Raw genomic sequence first — 20,982 nt, 5'->3', positions numbered from 1 at the left:
CTATCTATGCTACATCAAAGTAAGGAACAAATGCTGCAAAATATTTTTTTGAAAAGCTAAAAAAAAGATTATGAAAGAAATTGAGCCAAAAAATGTAAGCAAAGTCCTAAAATATTTTGGAAATATGTGCAAGAAAAAACGAAACTTCGTACAGGAATAGGTGTACTGAAAAAAGAAGATGGTATCTTTGCAAAAAACGATCTAGAAAAAGCAGAAACACTTAATAAATTCTTTGCAAGTGTGTATACTAAAGAGACCTTGTCAAATTTACCCGACCTTGGAGAAAGCTCCAGGTCGGGAAACGTTAATATTTGCGACTTAAGAGTCACTCCATTGGCAGTAGAAAAAAAGTTGCATGGCTTAGACCCCAACAAAGCACAAGGACCAGACAAAATACCCTCAAGAATATCAAAGGAATTGAGCAGAGAGTTAGCTCTTCCTTTGAGTATGATTTATAATAAATCACTTGAATCTGCTTGCCCACCGAAAGATTGGAAAATGGCTGAGGTAACAGCTACACATAAAAAAAGGGTCAAAACATGAACCAGGAAACTACAGACCAATGAGCTTGACTTGTATTGTGTGTAAGATTTTGGAGTCCTTTATCAGGGTTGCTATAGTATCTATACTACCTATCGAAACTAAACTTGCACAAAATACTAATGTGTTAAAAAATCTCCTTGGCATGAATACCAATTTAAAAGCAAAATTTATTGACTCTGACGAGTGATTTACAGTACGTGTAAAAGAAAACACATATGTATCCCACAAATAAAAGGAGACCGATATTGAAGGGGACATAAAAAAGGCCGCGAGGCCTAGGCAGTCAAATGCCAGTCCTACACTACTACTACTACTGCTACTATAACTAAACTCAGAAAACTGGCACAAATCTGCAAAACAGCACAGATGCATCTGCTCAAATCTAGAAGAAAAAGAAGTGAAAAGATTTGTTATGCGTCTAAATGCTTAAACCTGTTCCATTCTTGTCAAAGAGTTGGTACATGGATCAGGTCTCTTCAGAGAGTAGATGATTAACAAGTGAAAAAGGCACATGACCAAACATTAAACAGAAAACAATAAATATTAGTGTGAAGGAAAGCCTTAAAAAGGTATGAAATTACATACACAGAATCTGACATACGTGCGTGTGTGCGTGTGTGTGTGAGTGTGTGTTTTAAGAACTGCAATATAGGAAACTGGGTTAACAAAGAACATGTATCAAATTAAGAATAAAGCATTAGAGAACACTCTGAGAATAAGACGCTAAATTTGTTCACACTGTGACACTACACTGTGAATATTTGATAAAAAATGGCTTTATTCCGATCATTAATTTCATACAACTGACTTTTCTCCTAGCGCACCTAATGGTGAAGTATGTTTTATGCTACTCCATTCAAGAGACCTACACAATACTTTTATCAATTCTGTCCCAACTGTACAATGGGAAAACTTGCTTCTGCAGGTGAAGGAATCTAGTCAGCACAAGAGAACAGAGCTGGCAGACTAACAGGTCTGGAATCAGACAACTACTTAGTGTCCAAATGTCTCAAAGGATCTGATAGCTAAGTGCAGTGTCCAATGTCCCCAAGGATCAGAGGGCTAACTGCAGTGTCCAATGTCCCCAAGGATCAGAGGGCTAACTGCAGTGTCCAATGTCCCCAAGGATCAGAGGGCTAACTGCAGTGTCCAATGTCCCCAAGGATCAGAGGGCTAACTGCAGTGTCCAATGTCCCCAAGGATCAGAGCGCTAACTGCAGTGTCCAATGTCCCCAAGGATCAGAGGGCTAACTGCAGTGTCCAATGTCCCAAGGATCAGAGGGCTAACTGCAGTGTCCAATGTCTATACATTAATAGAAATATATGAAATAAAAAATACATCCAACAGCATGGAATCTGGAAGCGGCAAGAAAACAAGCTGGAAGAGAAGATGAAGCAAAGAAAGCGGACAGGGCTGTGAATGTGGGACTTCCAGACTGGTATGTGAGTGATGCCATCAACACCACTCACAACAACGACCCCCTCAAGGAAAAAGTAACAATATCAGGAGCTTCAATTGTGAAAGGAGACTTTGACAAAGCTGGTATTAATCTCCTCTTCTTTTTTACAACAGTCGTATCTTCTACAACTTTCCAGTGGCATCACCCATAAACCGCCCATGCCTTTTACCCTATACACAGCCACATCCTGTACTGTTCTCAGCACCAGCAGTCCACAGGGAACTATCACTACAGGCCACACACCAAGGATGATCCTGCACTGCTGCCCATCACTTCTGTGGTATTCAGCAGTGCCTGTTCCCATTCAACATGGGCAAGACACCACCTAAGTCCCTTGCTGACAATAATAACCACTATGTCACTGAATCACCAGCCACAGCCTCCATCAATGTGCTGACGCCAAAGACTCACCACAGGCATATAAGCGGAGGTAGGGAGGACTAAAAAAAAAATGAGGTCACCAAGAAAGCATAGCATAAAAGGTCACAGAATCTGGGGACAATTTTTCTGTTTTCCGCTTCATAATGATGGATATAGATCAATGTAAAGACAGCAGTGCTATAGAGATCCATTTTAGATCGGGTCACAAGACAGCTATCCACACTTCTTCCTTTTATGACATATGCTGGCTTCAACCAGGCCTGAGAGATAAACACACATGCAGTGTTGTTCAGAAAATGTGAACAACAGTCCCAAACCATACCTACAGGAAAACGACAACTGTGTGGGCCCAGTCTCTCTGTGTAGCCCAAAGCAAACTTTAAGGGTTGAAGCCCTCTGATCCCCAGTCTGTGACACTAACCACTTCGCCAACAACAGCTCATGCTGTCAATAATTCTCATCTTCAATGCACAAATATAGTCTTTTTCTGTTCTTAGCATGAACCACACATTTTTCCTATTCGCTTTTCCGTCAGGAATTTAAACAAACTCTATTCATGTCATTAGCTGAGCTGATTGCATAACTATGTAACTGCAACTACTGCAGAATGTAAGGAAATTCCAGTTGAAAACATGCAAATGTAAGAACCATGAGCTTCTGGATAAGAGGAATTAACTGCCAAATTCAAATGATCTTCTACATCAGGCCAACATGTCTTCAATTCTGGTTACAGGATAAAGTGATTCTTAAAAACTGTTCTACCTTTAACAGTGCACAACACTGCTGAGAACTCCTCATATCTGTGCATACGCACACACGCACTCAAACACACACACACACACACACACACACACACAAGACCAATGAAATTTGGTTTCAAACAATGGTGACAGGAGAACAAGAAATAAAACCACAAAACACAAAGTCACATGACTGCTGTTGAGTTCAACATTAAAATCCAAATGTTATGTTATCCTTAAAGTAGTTATAAATTCTTGTCAGTACACTCACACATCTGGACTCACACATCTGGTAAAGAAATCTTCACACCACACATAGTACCCTATCCCCCACTTTTTACATGCACCTCATGTCATCCTAATTTCTGCGCGCGTGAGTGTGTGTGTGTGTGTGTGCACGCATGCGTGTGTGTGTATGTGTGTGTGTGCGTGTGTGCGCGTGCATACTGAAGGGTTAAAGACAAATTTCGGTAATACTGTAAAGTCATCTCTATCATAATGAAACTTCTCTTCCTTTTTTATCAAATGTGCATTACATTCAGCACTCTGCCTTTCCCTCTCCAAGAACCAGTGTAGCTTGAAAGGAATAATAATCACAAGAAATATTTTTTGGTCAATATAATGAGGAGACTGTCATGACATCCTTCCAACAACAGTCCCCCATGAATCTGCTGACATGGAAGACCTTGACAGGACTCACCCCAAGCACAGAAGTGGAGGTGGACTGAAACTGAGGTCACCATTACAGCACGGCATTAAAGGCCACAGATTTGGGGAACTTTTTTCCTTTTAACTGATAATGGAGGAGGAGGATGGTGATGATGATGGCGTTGCTATGGAGGTCCCACCACACCAATGATCATTAGTACCGGTCAATCACAGCCAAAGGTTTCAACAAATTAAAATAGAATAAAATTTATATCACTTTATATTTTGAACAAATGTTAACTGGGAGGGACTGGGGTACGAACACTTCCTATTTATCTCAGTTCTGATGGAGACAACTCCCTTGCAGGCTGTGAACACATGCTATGCTATATTTCACAGGCTGAGTGTAAACACAACATTAAAGCTCTTCTTGGCTCAGGCTAAATGCCATACTGAAGCCCTTTTTGTCTGTGCATAATGCAACACTGGAGGTCACTCAGACTGTGCATATTTGTGACAGCGGAGCTCTTCTAGTCTGTGCATGATGCTGAAACTAGCTAGTCTGTGCATGTCTCTTCTAGTACATGCACAATGAAACATTGGAGTTCTAGGCTGCGCATGATACAACCCTGGGGCTCTAGCTCTTTGCATAAATACAACAATGGATGTCTTCCAGGCTGTGCATGTGACAGTGAAGCTCTTCTGGGCTGTGCATACTGCAACATTGAAGCTCTCCTAATCTGTGCATAATACACTGGAGCTCCAGTCTGTGCATAATACAACAATGGATCACTTCTACTCTGTGCATAATGCAACATTGAAGCTCTTCTAAGTTGTGCATAGTACAACATTGGAGCTCTTCTAGTCTGTGTGTAATGAAACATTGGAGCTCTAATCTGTGCATCATATAACATTGAAGCTCTACTAGTCTGTGTGTAATGAAACATTGGAGCTCTAATCTGTACATCATATAACATTGAAGCTCTACTAGCCTGTGTGTAATGAAACACTGGAGCTCTAATCTGTACATCATATAACATTGAAGCTCTACTAGTCTGTGTGTAATGAAACATTGAAGCTCTAATCTAAACATCATATAGCATTGAAGCTCTTCTAGTATGTGCATAATAATGCAGATTTGAAGCTCTTCTGAATGAAGCACAAAAGCCATAATGCAACACTGGAGCTCTTCTAAGCTGTGTGTAATGAAACACTGGAGCTCTAATCTGTGCATCATACAACACTGCAACATTGGAGCTCTTCTAGTAAGTGCACAATAAAGATTTGCAGCTCTTCTAGTCAGTGCATAATGCAGATTTACAGCTCTTCTAGTCAGTGCATAATGCAGATTTGGAGCTCTTCTAGTAAGTGCACAATAAAGATTTACAGCTCTTCTAGTCAGTGCATAATGCAGATTTGGAGCTCTTCTGCATGAAGCATAAAAAAAAGCCATAATGCAACATTGGAGCTCTTCTAGGCTGTGTGTAATGAAACACTGGAGCTCTAGCCCATGCATGGTACAGCACTGGAGCTTTTCCAGTGTGTGCATAGTACAACATTTGACTTCAACTTTGTGCATAAATGCCACACTGGAGCTGTACATAAATGTTGAAATCTGTGCCAAAAGGTTGCAGAGCTTGCTGTCAGAAAGATCATGGCAATACTGCTCAGCTGTGTGGTCTTCCTCATATTATATCTCACCAATTCTTTCCAATTGCTTTCCAAGGGCTCTCTGTGGCCAACAGAATTCAGTACACATTCACCATGCCATTCTGCAGTCATCGTGGACAGTATCAAGGGTAAATGTGCAATTTTTGTGGTTAGAACTGTGACTGGTTCTGGGCTAACCGACTCCATGTTAAGTTGTCTTTGTCTTGTTATTCACATGCAATCAAGGGTAAATGTGCAATTTCTGTGGTTAGAGCTGTAACTGGTTCTGTGCTAACCGACTCCATGTTAAGTTGTCTTTGTCTTGTTATTCTCATGCAATCAAGGGTAAATGTGCTATTTATGTGGTTAGAACTGTGACTGGTTCTGTGCAAACCAACTCCGTGTTTAGTTGTTTTTGTCTGGTTATTCTCATGCAATCTTTGTCTTGTTATTCTCATGTAACATGATTTGATAGTTTTTCATTCAGAAGAAGAAAAAAATCACTTCTAGATGCTACAGGCACACTTCATTCTTAGCCAATTATATATGCAAACATCTGGATCTGGAGATGTTTTAAACAACAATAACCCAGTAATTTCACCTGTAAAACCCCGCAACAGAGCTGTCAGACTTCTATCTGTGTTAAAAAAAAAAAAAAACACCAACAAACCACACTGTGTTAAAGAAAATGGGCACATAACTCTGGATTAAACAGATGGACTCCACTCTTTGGCTGTGCCTCCTATACTCCACTTACCTCCCTTCATGCCCACAACCTGAAAACATTCAATGCAGTGACTGGCAGAGGCAGCATACTGTCATGATTACCAACCTGACACCTGACACAATTCAGTGGCTCAGTGGCCGGTCCAGCAACAAAAGCCGCTCATACCAAAAAAGCCCTGTGACCTCCTAAGTGTGCTCCAGGCATGTGTTTTGCTGTGCAGGCTGGTCACCACTGTTCTTCAGCTGACAATATTTGTTGAACAGTTCAACCATCAGCATCCAAACTGAGCGACCGATGGACATGCACAGTCCTGCATCCACATCCAAAGGAAAGGACAAACCTGACAAAAGGTCACTATTCCTTTTCCCTTCCTCATTCTGCCATTGTAACCGCCTGTACCACCATGGTCTTACTGCAGCTGAATGATGCTTCAGAGAGTAAACCATTTTCTGTCTGATCAATCAAAACATGTTGTTTATTGCCAGGCCAGCATCAAAGGAGCCATTTCAGGGCTGAACATCTAAAACCAGTTAACACAAAACTGACTCCACTTAAGATTGGTTTATTGTCTGTCACCCAGGAACAGAAATAACATCTGAGTGACTTAACAGACAGGAGAGATAGTGTCTAAATGTGTCAACTATTTTCTTACCTCAACAGTGTGGACCACATAACAAGACATCATCAGCAGTGGAATAAAGTTTATCCAGACTGATATGACCATCATCTGCATGAAATGGTTCAGTGTGAAATAGATAACTGATGATGGTTCAGACCCATTTGAAAATGATAAAAACATAAAAAAAATCCAAAAAAAATCATATTTTCAACTATCTGAATACCAGTTAAAAAATGTATAGAAATACTATTACTAAGAAAGAAACATATGTGTGCACTCTGCTTGGTGTATGCCTCCAACACATCAACTTCTCTGTATTCAGCTGTCATTGTTTTGAGTATCAGTATCAGTAGCTCAAGGAGGCATCACTGCGTTCGGTCAAATCCATAAACGCTACACGACATCTGCCAAGCAGATGCCCGACCAGCACCATAACCCAATGCGCCAAGTCAGGCCTTGTAAAAAAAATTAATAAATAAAAATTAAATTAAATTAAATTAAAATAAAATAAAATAATAGTAATATAATAAAATGAATTAAATAAAGTATAAAAAATAAAATGAAATAAAATAATTAATCAATCAATTAATTTTAAAATACTAGATAAATAGATAAAAATACTGCTACTACCACTAATAATAATAATATTTATAAGGCGCAAAATCTTGATTAAGTCAACTCTAGGCGCGCACGCACGCACACACACACACACACACACACAAAAGATAAGCAAATAAATGTAAAACATGCAGACACACATTCACACATACACACACATGCATAACAGGTATGCAACAAACATGCAGTTTTACGGATATGAAAGCACGATCAAATACACATAAACATACAAGAGCACCAACACACACACACACTGTTTTGAGATTTTGTGAAAACTACTTCAAAAAGGCCATTCTAGACTTACAGGTGGTATAAAAACAAAACAACAAGCAAACAAACAAACAAAAACTGTGGGAGAAGGTAATAAATGACGGCAACAGGGAACGACCTGTCATGGATGAGCACACTATTTGTTGCCGCCAGATTTCATGCTTCTCTTTTTCCTCTCCGTTAGCATTCCTCTAGTTTGGTGAAGCCTTGGACAAAGTCAAGTTCCCATGACATCATCTGCATCAAACATGCAGAGTGAGCAAGTCAACAAACACACACTGTGCCACATGACAGACCTGTACATTACAACCTACCTGGAATGTTCCGTTCAGAAAGAGCAGAAGGGCAAGCATGGGCAGGCTGTCCCAGTAGCCAAAGGAAATCTGCAATAACAACCAACATGTGACGTTTCTCTTGGAATACTGACAATCATATACAGGTTTATACTTGTAGGTGTACACTATTTGATACAGACTCTGCAAAAGGGAAAATGTGGTTGTTAATATATTCATCAGTGTCCTTTCACCTTGATCTCAAGTCAGTGGTAATAGTGTTCTTTTATCATTAATGAAATACAGAAACACACTAAAGCGGTTTCTAAATCTTCTTAATCATGTTCCTTTATTATACAAAATCAACTAATGTTCTTCTGGCAGGAGAAATACAAGAAGCTAAACAGCCCTCAACAGCACTATGTGACCCAGATAAAGTGGTGTGTACACTTTTTCCAGGCTGCTGGGAGAGAAGCACCGACACACCGACAGAGGCCACAGGTGAGGGTATAGGGATATTTATGACCTGCCCTGTGTCAACAGACATGTGGGTCTGTCTCCTCACCCCTCCCTCTGGGGACAAGATGGTTGTGACATGGGACATGTGACTGGACACTGGAGTGCATGCCTTGTCTGAGGTGCCAGCACCCCTGCCACTTCTCTCTCCCTATTTTCAAGGCTCTGGATGAAACAGAACCTGGCAAACCAATGACCATGAAAACCAAAGACCTGTGTACTGCACACGTTTTATAACGACTGTAAAACAACCACAGAAGAGCTGCGTCTACCAAATTCTAGACCAGAGGAATAAAATAAACCAACCAACTAACCAACAAACCACAGTTCTGACTGCTAAACAGTTACAACTGACAAACATGACAAGAAAGAGAAAAAAGGAGAAAAAAAAATAGAAGATGAAAGTCCACAGACTAATCACTGAGAATGACAATGATGCTGCCAGTCACATCCTATCACAATGAAGACTATGTGACAATGATGTACTCTACACTTCCTTTCAAATCAAATCAAATCAAATTATGGTGTTCAGAGCCTCACTGACCACTGAGGCCATCTTAAGGCTATTGCCACATTAATACCTACTTCAAGTCAAAGGTAAAAAAAAATCACAATAAAAACTAGTCACTGCTTTAAGCTTTCCGCTCAAAGTTGAACTCACTCTGGACAATGGAACGCTATAGCATTCCTGACGTAAGGTAGCGTTCCGGACGACGGAACGCTATAGCGGTTTCAACAATTAAAAATTTGTCTACGTTTTCCTCATGGGGGTAGCATAAAAATTGAAGCCACACTGGGCACTGCGAACATGTCAAGGGTCAAATGGAAAGTTTCTTCATGAGGTTTCCATGGCTATACACTTACTGGCCAGCCGTTGACCTTGGTACCCCACATGACAACCTGATCTGCATATATATCGAAAATGGCCCACTTTCCTTTCATATGTCCCTTGAATCAAACTGGTTACACTACCAGACTGAGCAAACCTTCATCAGTAAATGAATAAACAGCTGTCACATGAATTGGTTACACTACCAGACTGAGCAAACTTTCATCAGTAAATGAATAAACGCCTATCACATGAATTGGTTACACTACCAGACTGAGCAAACTTTCATCAGTAAACAAATAAACACCTATCACATGAATTGGTTACACTACCACACTGAGCAAACTTTCATCAGTAAATGAATAAACGCCTATCACATGAATTGGTTACACTACCAGACTGAGCAAACTTTCATCAGTAAATGAATAAACGCCTATCACATGAATTGGTTACACTACCAGACTGAGCAAACTTTCATCAGTAAATGAATAAACGCCTGTCACATGAACTGGTTACACTACCAGATTGAGCAAACCTTCATCAGTAAATGAATAAACGCCTGACACATGAATTGGTTACACTACCAGACTGAGCAAACCTTCATCAGTAAATGAATAAACAGCTATCACATGAATTGGTTACACTACCAGACTGAGCAAACTTTCATCAGTAAATGAATAAACGCCTATCACATGAATTGGTTACACTACCAGACTGAGCAAACTTTCATCAGTAAACGAATAAACACCTATCACATGAATTGGTTACACTACCACACTGAGCAAACTTTCATCAGTAAATGAATAAACGCCTATCACATGAATTGGTTACACTACCAGACTGAGCAAACTTTCATCAGTAAATGAATAAACGCCTATCACATGAATTGGTTACACTACCAGACTGAGCACTGTCACATGAACTGGTTACACTACCAGACTGAGCAAACTTTCATCAGTAAATGAATAAACGCCTGACACATGAATTGGTTACACTACCAGACTGAGCAAACTTTCATCAGTAAATGAATAAACGCCTATCACATGAATTGGTTACACTACCAGACTGAGCAAACTTTCATCAGTAAACGAATAAACACCTATCACATGAATTGGTTACACTACCACACTGAGCAAACTTTCATCAGTAAATGAATAAACGCCTATCACATGAATTGGTTACACTACCAGACTGAGCAAACTTTCATCAGTAAATGAATAAACGCCTATCCCATGAATTGGTTACACTACCAGACTGAGCACTGTCACATGAACTGGTTACACTACCAGACTGAGCAAACTTTCATCAGTAAATGAATAAACGCCTGACACATGAATTGGTTACACTACCAGACTGAGCAAACCATCAGTAAATGAATAAACGCCTGTCACACGAATTGGTTACACTACCAGACTGAGCAAACTTTCATCAGTAAATGAATAAACGCCTATCACATGAATTGGTTACACTACCAGACTGAGCAAACTTTCATCAGTAAACGAATAAACACCTATCACATGAATTGGTTACACTACCACACTGAGCAAACTTTCATCAGTAAATGAATAAACGCCTATCACATGAATTGGTTACACTACCAGACTGAGCAAACTTTCATCAGTAAATGAATAAACGCCTATCACATGAATTGGTTACACTACCAGACTGAGCACTGTCACATGAACTGGTTACACTACCAGACTGAGCAAACTTTCATCAGTAAATGAATAAACGCCTGACACATGAATTGGTTACACTACCAGACTGAGCAAACTTTCATCAGTAAATGAATAAACGCCTATCACATGAATTGGTTACACTACCAGACTGAGCAAACTTTCATCAGTAAACGAATAAACACCTATCACATGAATTGGTTACACTACCACACTGAGCAAACTTTCATCAGTAAATGAATAAACGCCTATCACATGAATTGGTTACACTACCAGACTGAGCAAACTTTCATCAGTAAATGAATAAACGCCTATCACATGAATTGGTTACACTACCAGACTGAGCACTGTCACATGAACTGGTTACACTACCAGACTGAGCAAACTTTCATCAGTAAATGAATAAACGCCTGACACATGAATTGGTTACACTACCAGACTGAGCAAACCATCAGTAAATGAATAAACGCCTGTCACACGAATTGGTTACACTACCAGACTGAGCAAACTTTCATCAGTAAATGAATAAACACCTGTCACATGAATTGGTTACACAACCAGACTGAGCAAACCTTCATCAGTAAATGAATAAACGCCTGTCACATGAACTAGTTACACTACCAGACTGAGCAAACCTTCATCAGCACACAAATAAACGCCTGTCACATGAATTGGTTACACTACCAGACTGAGCAAACCTTCATCAGCACACAAATAAACGCCTGTCACATGAATTGGTTACACTACCCTTCAGAGAACAGAGGAGTGCTGGAAGAGGATGGAGAGGGATGAGATGCATGTAATTTCATCCCAGAGTTGTACATTTGTGCACGCATGTGTGGAGGAGGTGGCAATGGGGTGAGTATGTGTGTGTTGTGAGCGTTGTCATAATAAAGATTACACACAGACTCACTTTGTTTACACAAGTGAGTCCAAAAAAAAAAAAAAAAAAAAAAAGTTTGTTTCCTGGCCAGGTTGTATCTTTTATATTTTCCATGCTCCTGTTCAAAGATAGCTAGAACCTCAGGGTATAAGCACTAAATCAGTGTAAATTATTATAATTAGTACTTTTGTGTGTTTGTGTGTATTGTGTCTTAGACAGAGTTACACATCCAGTCAGTTGCGGCACAGATATAATGAGACACAGAGATAAAGGCACACAGAGATAAAGGTACACAGAAATCAAATGGAAAAGACACAGAGATAAGAGCACACAGAGAGATATGAAGATAAAGGCAGAGTGCCAGCTCCTGACCAACAAGAAGTACACACCAACACCACACAGGTCTGTTCTAGAGCCGTACTTCACCAATGTACAGGTCAAGTATACTTTTTACTGCCCTCCATTCCCTCTTGTGGTCTCAAACTGTGTCTTCTGGCAAGAGGAGAAACGTGAAGCATGGGAAAGTACAGGGTGGGAACAGTCTTCTGCTCTACAGTTAGGTCACAACTGGGTGGCAACAGTGAAACAAAGACGAACAGGTTGGAGAAAGAGAGAGGAAAGAGTTATCAATAACCACACTAACAATACAGCTTTAAAAAAAAAAAAAAAAAGAGAGAGAAAAGAAAAACACACACTAAATAACTGAAAATTATGGATTAGCCCAATTCATAACTGATGCTAAATCTATCAGCCAGATTCTTCACACAGCAGAAAGAGAGAACAGACACAAAAAAGATACATTTTATAATAATAGTAATTCATCATTTTTATAAAGCACACGATATTGATGTGCTGTACACACTCCACTCACACAATTCATGCACATAAATGACACACCAAGATTGCCATCCACACAGTCTGTAACATAACCAAGGGAATGGCTTTCAAAATCAATTTGTTCAGAGATTTATTTTGAATTCACTCAGAGCTGAAGTGTTACACAAACTGGGTGACAGCTTGCCTCCAATTTTGGGGGGCAGTGAAACTCAACACCATGTTCATGTTCCCAACACAATTGTGTTCATTTTACGCTTTGGAAGTTCCAAGAGTTTTTCACTGAAAGAAAGGAGAGCATGAGAGGAGTGATATGTGGACAGTGAAGCAGACATACACAAGTTACCCCCTATTTCCCCACAATGAAATCTGTGTGACCATGAAAGCTCACCAATAACGAACAACAACAGATACTGAAGACTTACCGTGGAGAGTGCACACAGAATCAAAGAGAGGCCAAAAGTGCGTCGGGCTCCGTACTTGTCACCCAGAGGGCCCAGTAGGATCTGTCATCACATGGCAACCTAATCATTATCACTGTCATCATCATCACTGTTATCACCATCACTGTCATCACACGACAGCCTGACCATTCTCATCATCATCACTTATCACTGTTATTGAACAACAAGCTGACCATTATCACTTTCATCATCATCACTGTCATCACTTGACAACCTGACCATTGTCACTGTCATCATCATCATGTTATTACATGGTAACCTGACCATTATCACTGTCATCGTCATGACTGCCATCACACTACAACTTAACCATCAACACTGTCATCATCATCTAACATACGACTTTACTCTACACTTCTTTTCATAATATATATCTCAGAATCAACCAGTCCCAAGAGATACAGACACCTGCAGTGCTGGTCAGGAAATTAGAGCAGCACTGCCAAGTAAGCCTCTGTGGAGTGGATGATTCTGAACTGTGTGTTCTCACTCTCAGTCTTCCTATTTGAGCCCTTAGCACACTCAACTCTGGATGAGCCACCAGCTAAAAAAACAAACAAAAAACAAACCAAGAAAAAAACACCAACCTCTGCTGGAGCCTGAACCCATATCTTCCCAGATGTCTGTCTGCCATGCTATCCACTTCGCCATGGTGGCTGGGCTGATTTACTTTTCTTTTGTGCAATTTTAATTATCTAATGAGCTGATGTATACACATGCATATATGTTGTGTGTGTGTGTGTGTGTGTGTGTGTGTGTGTGTGTGTGTGTGTGTGAGGGAAGGAAGGAGGGAGAGGGGGGAAGAGACATCAACACATGTATACATACATTATATGCATGTGTGCGCATGTCTGTGTACGTCTGCAATATATCAACACTACCCAGAGACCCTGACGAAGGCAAAGGAAAGCCTCCAAAGTGTGAAGGTAGAGAAGGGCATGGCGTGATGAGGACAGGGGCACACACCTGCATGACAGCGTAGGGCATGAGGAGAGCCATGTCCAGCAGACCCAGCTGACTCTTGCTCAGCGACAGATCCCTCTCCATGTCCGCCTTGATCTGTCACACATACCACACAATAACATGTACACTTGCACTGATCTGATTACACACTACACATGTACACTGCTTTCAACACTAAATCAGACTGCATTGATCTGATTACACACTACACAGCACAGGACCTGGTCATACAATGCACAAGAACAACACTCATATTGACAATGAAATGCATCTCTGTTTAAGAATATTTCATTATGCATGTATATTTGTGAAAATATGTGTGTGCATCTATCTATCTATCCATGTGTGTATCAATCTTTCTTTCTTTCTACATATCAAACCATCAACAACAAAAAAAGAAAAAAAAGAAGAAACATTATCAATGTCTAGTAACACAGCATTATGAGTATATGATGACCATATTACATAATATAAGAAAAGTAAGGATTTATCTGATACTTTTCCATACATTATCACATTAACCACACAGTGTGGCCTTGAATTATCAGTTCTGCGTTTAGTGTTCTTTCATTTTCAAAATAGGAATCATCACCACCTCTGTGCACACCTTTTGGAACAAAACCAGACAACACCCTCCCCCACACACCTGCCCTTAATGTAACCACCAGTCAGCACTTACAACACCAAGAGGTTTGCGGAGAAAGTAGGTCAGGCCGTAAGCAATCCATCCCACCACAAACACCAACACCTGACTCCTGCGAACACCTGATACCTCCATCATCTGGGGTAGTCGGCCTGTCAACACACACACATAAATATTATATATAATGTTATATGTGCAAAACCCATACATGTATACTGTATATATGTATGTATGCACATACATTGACAAATATTTATATGAAAATAAACACACAAAAAAACCCTCACTGCTGATGAAATATATCATGTCTATGTCTGTATGCATATACGTGTGAAAGAATATGTACAACTCATTTAGCTGCTTCTGTACATTCTATGTACTTCTGAATATGCAAATGGGACTCATGAACATTTTCATACAATATACAAATGTGTGTGTGTGTATGCATGTGCATGTGCGTGTGCGTGTGTCCAATTAACCATGAATGAGAGTGTATGTTTCTATGGCCATGACTGAATAAAAAAACAAAATGTTCAGGATTAATGATTGAACAGTATAAAAACCCCAAAACCCCTAACTTCATCACAACACGACAGGTGGTGCCACATCTCCATGAAGGGAATGTTAATTAACCTGAACACAAGAGGTGCAAACTGAAGGCACCAAAACAACTGCTTCACCAGGGATGAACCTTGAGATCATGTGAAAACTAAGAATGGGCAAAGTCCCTGATGTGCACATTCAAGGAGTTATGACAACACCAAGGCCAAAGCTGAAGTACAGAGAGAGGAGCAGCAAAACTACAGGAAGCACATCAATAACCTCACTGACCCCACTGAAGAAAACAAACCAGCAAGCAATCAGAAGCGCTTTTGGAGCTATGTAAAATGTCCATGGTGGGACAACACTGGCATAGAACCCCTGCAAAATCATGGGATACTGCACTCCTTAGCCAAAGATAAAGCTGACATACTATATGCTCAGTTCCAGTCCTCCTTTACCAAAGAAAAACTGAGTGATATTCTGATGCCATCAGGAACACCCTTCCCAGACATGGAGGACAACATATTATCTGAGTAATGACTACTCAAAATCCTCTTAAGGTCCAACCCACACACAGCAGCTAAATAACAGCAAAAAAGCTGAAAGAATGTGCAGAAGAACTGGCACCACTACTCATGCTGATATTTGACAAGATCTTATCTGAGGGATGTGTTCCTCAAGACTGGAAACATGCTGATGTATCAGCAATCTTCAAAAAGGGTGACAAGAACTGCGCTACAAACTACAGACCAGTTTCCCTGACCAGTCTCATCTGTTAGATCCAGGAACACATTGTCACCAGTAACATCATGTGGCGCCGAAATCATTACAACATCCCAATGGACAGTCAACATGGCTTCAGGGCCCGAAGCTGCTGAGGGACCAAGCTCTTCACCTTGACTCACAAAATCGACTCAAGCTGGAAAAATGAATCCAAATGGATATGGTCATCTTAGACTTCTCCAAAGCCTTTGATAAGGTACATCACGAATGACTCCTCCATACAGTCCATCACTATGGATTCAGAGGATCAACATTCTGGTGGATCAAGGCCTTCCTCACCAACCGCACCCAGCAAGTTATTGTTGACAGTGCAAAATCTGATCAAGCTGCTGTCATCAGTTGAGTGCCACAGGGTACTATTCTAGGCCCCCTCCTCTTTCTGATATTTATCAATGACCTTCCAGATCAGCTGAAGTCAAGAACCAGGCTGTTCGCAGATGACTGCAAAGTCTCTAGAGAAATTGGTCATAAAAACGGTTGCAAACTATCTCAGGAGGAAAACTATCTCAGGAGGATCCTAGCCAAATGGGAAAAAACTTGGGGCATGCAGTTCCAACCGCAACATGTAACATCCTAACTTGCTCATATCTAGGAAGGCTGTGACCTTGTCACCTTTAAATACTATCTAAAGGGGCACATCCTGCTCAGAACATCATCAGCTCCCTACCTTGGAGTTGACCTCCACAAACAACTGAGCTGGAATTCTCAAGTGGGTAAGATCACAAAGAAGGCCAACAACATGAAAGGATTCCTCTGATGAAATCTCAGGACTGCAAACAGAAACGAAAACAAATGGTTATTACACTAGTGCGACTTCATCTTGAATGCTGCTGCACTGTCTAGATTCCACACACCAGGGACATGACCAAGAAGATAGAGGCCATTATAAGAAGAGCATCGAGATAGTCAAGAATTGCTACACCACCACCATTAAATGTCACAGCCATGCTAAAAAAAACTGAAGTGGGAATCATCTGAGGTGTAGAGTAAAAAGTGTCAACTATCCTACTCCAAGAAAGTTAAGGGCCAGGCAGAAAAACTGTCACAAAAATTAGACCAAGAATACAAAATGTAGCAAATTTCATAAAAGTTGATTTTTATTATCTGACAACAGTATACGAGTGAAAATTCATCAAAACACCATTTCCTCTTAGAGAAATCAACAACTAAATTATCCCACCCCTGAAACAAAAGTCACAAACAATAAGAAATGCCATTCCATTAACAAATGTCACTTTAGTAGCATGTGTGTCCTCCATTTGCAGCCTGGCACTTTCCACATCTCTGCCTCATGGACTGAACAAGTGTTCTAATGATGTACTAAGGCAAGGCAGCCCACTCCTGATGCAGAAAATGAAACAGGTCATGAAAGTCTGCAGCATGTGGGTGATTCTGGTGCACCCTTCTGAATGGGGTTTTGGGCTGGTGAACAAGCTGGCCTGTCAAGACATTGGATATTCCTTTCCTGAAGGTAGTCCCTGACCACCCTAGCATGGTGGGGAGTGGCTTCATCATCCATTAGGATGGCTCCAGGACCCAAGGCTTGGAGGGCAGGCTCAATAACTGGCTGAACACTGAGGGTCCCTTGCACAAGGTGTAGGGGAGTTCTGCCCCTCGAGTGGATGCCTCCCCACACCATCAGAGCTGCCTCCATACTGATTATGCTCACGGACATAGCCATCTGCATAGTGTTCACCTGGGCATCTCCAAACACGAATGCGGGCATTGTTGTGGGACCGGGTGAACCAAAACTCATCTGTAAACAGTACACTGCCCACTGCTGTTTCGTCCAGTGATGATGTTGCCGGCTCTAGGCCAGACGTGCTCGTCTGTGTGCCTGAGTCAGTGGAACTCTAACAGCTGCCCTCCTGGAACACAACCCTGCTTCTCCTGGAACATAACCCTGCTTCAAAAGGCGAGAGCGAACAGTCTCTTGGCTAATGTTAGAAGCCTGTCTGAGCCACATCCTGCGGTCATTGGCAGTTCTGGTTCTGTCGCACAGAGCTGAGAGAGCAATGAAACGACTGTCAAGAGGAAGCTTAGCACCTTATCTTTCTTAATCCTTAGAGCAGAGACCATGGATCAAAGCAGCAGTAAATGACAGGCCAAAACTGTGCCAGCTGGGATGATTCCTGAGGAGCCCTTCACTAGCCTTCTCCCCTCCCTTTTTTTTTCTTTATTTTTTGGCTTTACTTAAGCGCTGTGTACATATCCAGGCCACTTCAGTGTCTAGGCAAGATGGTGTGACAAGACTAAAGATTGAAAACCACAGAAGCATTTGCATATTTTCTCCACATATTCAGAACACTACTTGTTCCACACCACTGCACTCCAAAATTGAAAGTAATTTTTAGACACACATAGCACACTTGCATCCAAGAATGAATGTATTAAAATGACACATGAGTACAAATGCACATGCATGCAAGTGTGCCCATGTGTACATGTATACAAACAAACAAAAACAAAACAAAACAAAAAAACCCCACTTGTGTCTGACAAATGTGTGTGTGGTACAAATAATGTACGACCTTACTAATATTTCATCAATTTCTATCAAGTCACTTACATGTCACCAATTTCTATCAAGTTGATTAACACAAGACTATGACCCTTGAATGATACTGGCAGATTAACATAAAACAACAACTGCAATAAGTCCTGTGACATTTCAGCAATAAACATCTCACCACCTCCAACATCTGTGGGCCGACAAAAGCTGAATGGAATCACAATCATCACAACATCTGTTGACTCCCATAATGGGATAGTCAACTGCAGACAGATTACATTAGCACAACTATAAAATTTTATTTATCTGTTGTATGTCTGTTCACCAGGAATGAAAATGAACAATGCTTCAAGTTCACTGATTTTCATGTTATCATGTAAATTTATCATTTTAATTTACAAAATATATAATACAAAATCAATGGGTGTGATTGCTGTAAAGTGATCAGTGAAGTATGTATAACTTATAAAACAAATAAGACTGGTAAGTTATTTTAAAAAAACAAACTTCTCTTCAATCTGTAATACAATGAAGCAATGACTTATACAGCAACTGAGCAAGTATGACTTGCTAAAAATTGGGAAATGGAATTAAAAAAAAAATGAATGGAAAATAAAAGAAAGCAAGAAAGGAAACAGAAAGATATTTTTAAAAAATAAATAAATAAAAGGAGAAGAGGAGTAAAAGAAAAGGTACAAGGAGAGAAGGAATCCCATGACCATTCATTTAAAATGGGTGAAAATGATCATGTCAGAAAATAGTCGATTTTCAGTGTTTGAAACTTGCATGATAAACTAGTTCACAGAGAGAAAACGCAAGTGAATAAGTGTGAGCATGCATTTCAGTGTACTTAATGCAAATTTTGTGCTTCAATGCACAGTATGTTATGCACAGATGTGCTTCAGTGCTTCAAATCTCTCTCTGATGCAGATTCAAGACAAATTTCACACAGATCCATACAAATGCCCATCCCATCGGTACACTGGGTCTGTATTTTTCCAAGGCATTTACCTGAAGTTAGGCTCCTTAACAGGAGGGAGCAAGAAACTAGCTCTCAACTGGTTTAGCTGTACTTTGTGTTACATTGTGTTATACGTTGTGTTTTGTATTTTGTTTTGTGTATTCTTGTGTGTGTGTGTGTGTGTGTGTGTGTGTGTGTGTGTGTTAGCTTTATGGAGGGCAATCAGGATGTGTGTGTCTGTAAAACTAAGAGTACCATGTACAGCCATGGTTAATGCTATGGTGGGGAAAACAAATATTACCACAAAAACACAAAAAATACTTGAGACCCATTGTTGAATTTTATTATTTTGATTAACTTCTTTTCTGAACCTGTATACACAAGTGTATATCTTACCATACTATGTGTATTCTTATGTATGCAAACACAGATGCCATATTCTGTTTAATGCAGACCTTTGTTGCAAAGGAAGAATCAATGCCATTTCCACACTGCATAATGAATCCACAACTTTTCTTGTACAAGGTTACTGACAATAAACATTCAGGGAGTTCTGCAAGAAATACTGTCCTTACAGGATGTCTCTGTGCACCGTATACTAATTAACACAATAACTGTTCACACACACACACACACACACACACACACACACACACTCACGCATACAGAGTGACACACACACACACACACACACACACACAACACAGTCATATAATGATATACACAAATTTACATGGACACACACATAAGCAAACAAGTGTAACTGTATCATGTCCACACTGTCTCCTCTCTTTATTCTTCTGTGTACAGTGTACAAACAGGTGTACCGCACACACACAGAAACACGGAAGTAATATGTCCTCTCTACATCAATGCATACATGGTCTTGGGTGCACGCATGTACACCACCTCCTAAGTCAAACAATACACAAAGTTTCTGCACACTGTCCAAGACCCAAACACTGCAAATACATGTTGATGTGAATGACATGCACAAACATGCACTTACCCATGGCCATGACTATCCCCCCAAAAATTGTAGCACAATACCAAAGAAGCAGAAAGCCACTACACACATTCAAACCAACAATGCTAGGGGAGTGAAACACCTTGCCGCCACCACCACCACCTGCCTCCCCCCTGACCCCACTCAGTCAGGCCTGATTCAGTTTCCAGTCAGGCTTGACAAGTTGTATCCTTTCCAATACACTCTCAGTGGGAACTACAGTCCTCGGTCATAGCAACATTATCACAAAATATAAGCAAATACAGGTCCCAGTAAAACTTTACAAGATTGTATGTTGTAACTACACCTTTTCAGCCTCAAGGTATCAATTTTTCAGTAGTGCTAGATAAAAACCAACCATTTTAATTCATGGCCCATTCTTGGGCAAAGCAAGATTCTGTTTCTGAAGTGGGTTACATTCTCAGAAATTCATTTATCAGT

At 40.4% G+C, this 20,982-nt stretch overlaps 1 pseudogene across 1 annotated transcript in view; it reads right to left on the bottom strand.

Annotated features, from left to right (window-relative positions):
- LOC143299343 (uncharacterized) overlaps positions 1-20,648 on the bottom strand; it is a 35,603-nt pseudogene extending 14,955 nt beyond the window's left edge. Inside the window, exons 1-5 of the transcript XR_013057512.1 lie at positions 20,545-20,648; positions 14,773-14,888; positions 14,097-14,189; positions 13,092-13,172; positions 7,971-8,039 (exon numbers count right to left, since the gene is read on the bottom strand). The product of XR_013057512.1 is annotated as an uncharacterized LOC143299343 (transcript). The remainder of the gene's footprint in view (positions 1-7,970; positions 8,040-13,091; positions 13,173-14,096; positions 14,190-14,772; positions 14,889-20,544) is intronic.
- Between the last annotated feature and the right edge of the window lie 334 nt (positions 20,649-20,982).

This window comes from Babylonia areolata, chromosome 25 (assembly GCF_041734735.1).
Source record: "Babylonia areolata isolate BAREFJ2019XMU chromosome 25, ASM4173473v1, whole genome shotgun sequence".
NCBI classification, from domain to species: domain Eukaryota; kingdom Metazoa; phylum Mollusca; class Gastropoda; order Neogastropoda; family Buccinidae; genus Babylonia; species Babylonia areolata.
The sequence above is the reverse complement of the archived record's forward strand: the minus strand, read 5'-3'. Positions and strand labels throughout refer to the sequence as shown.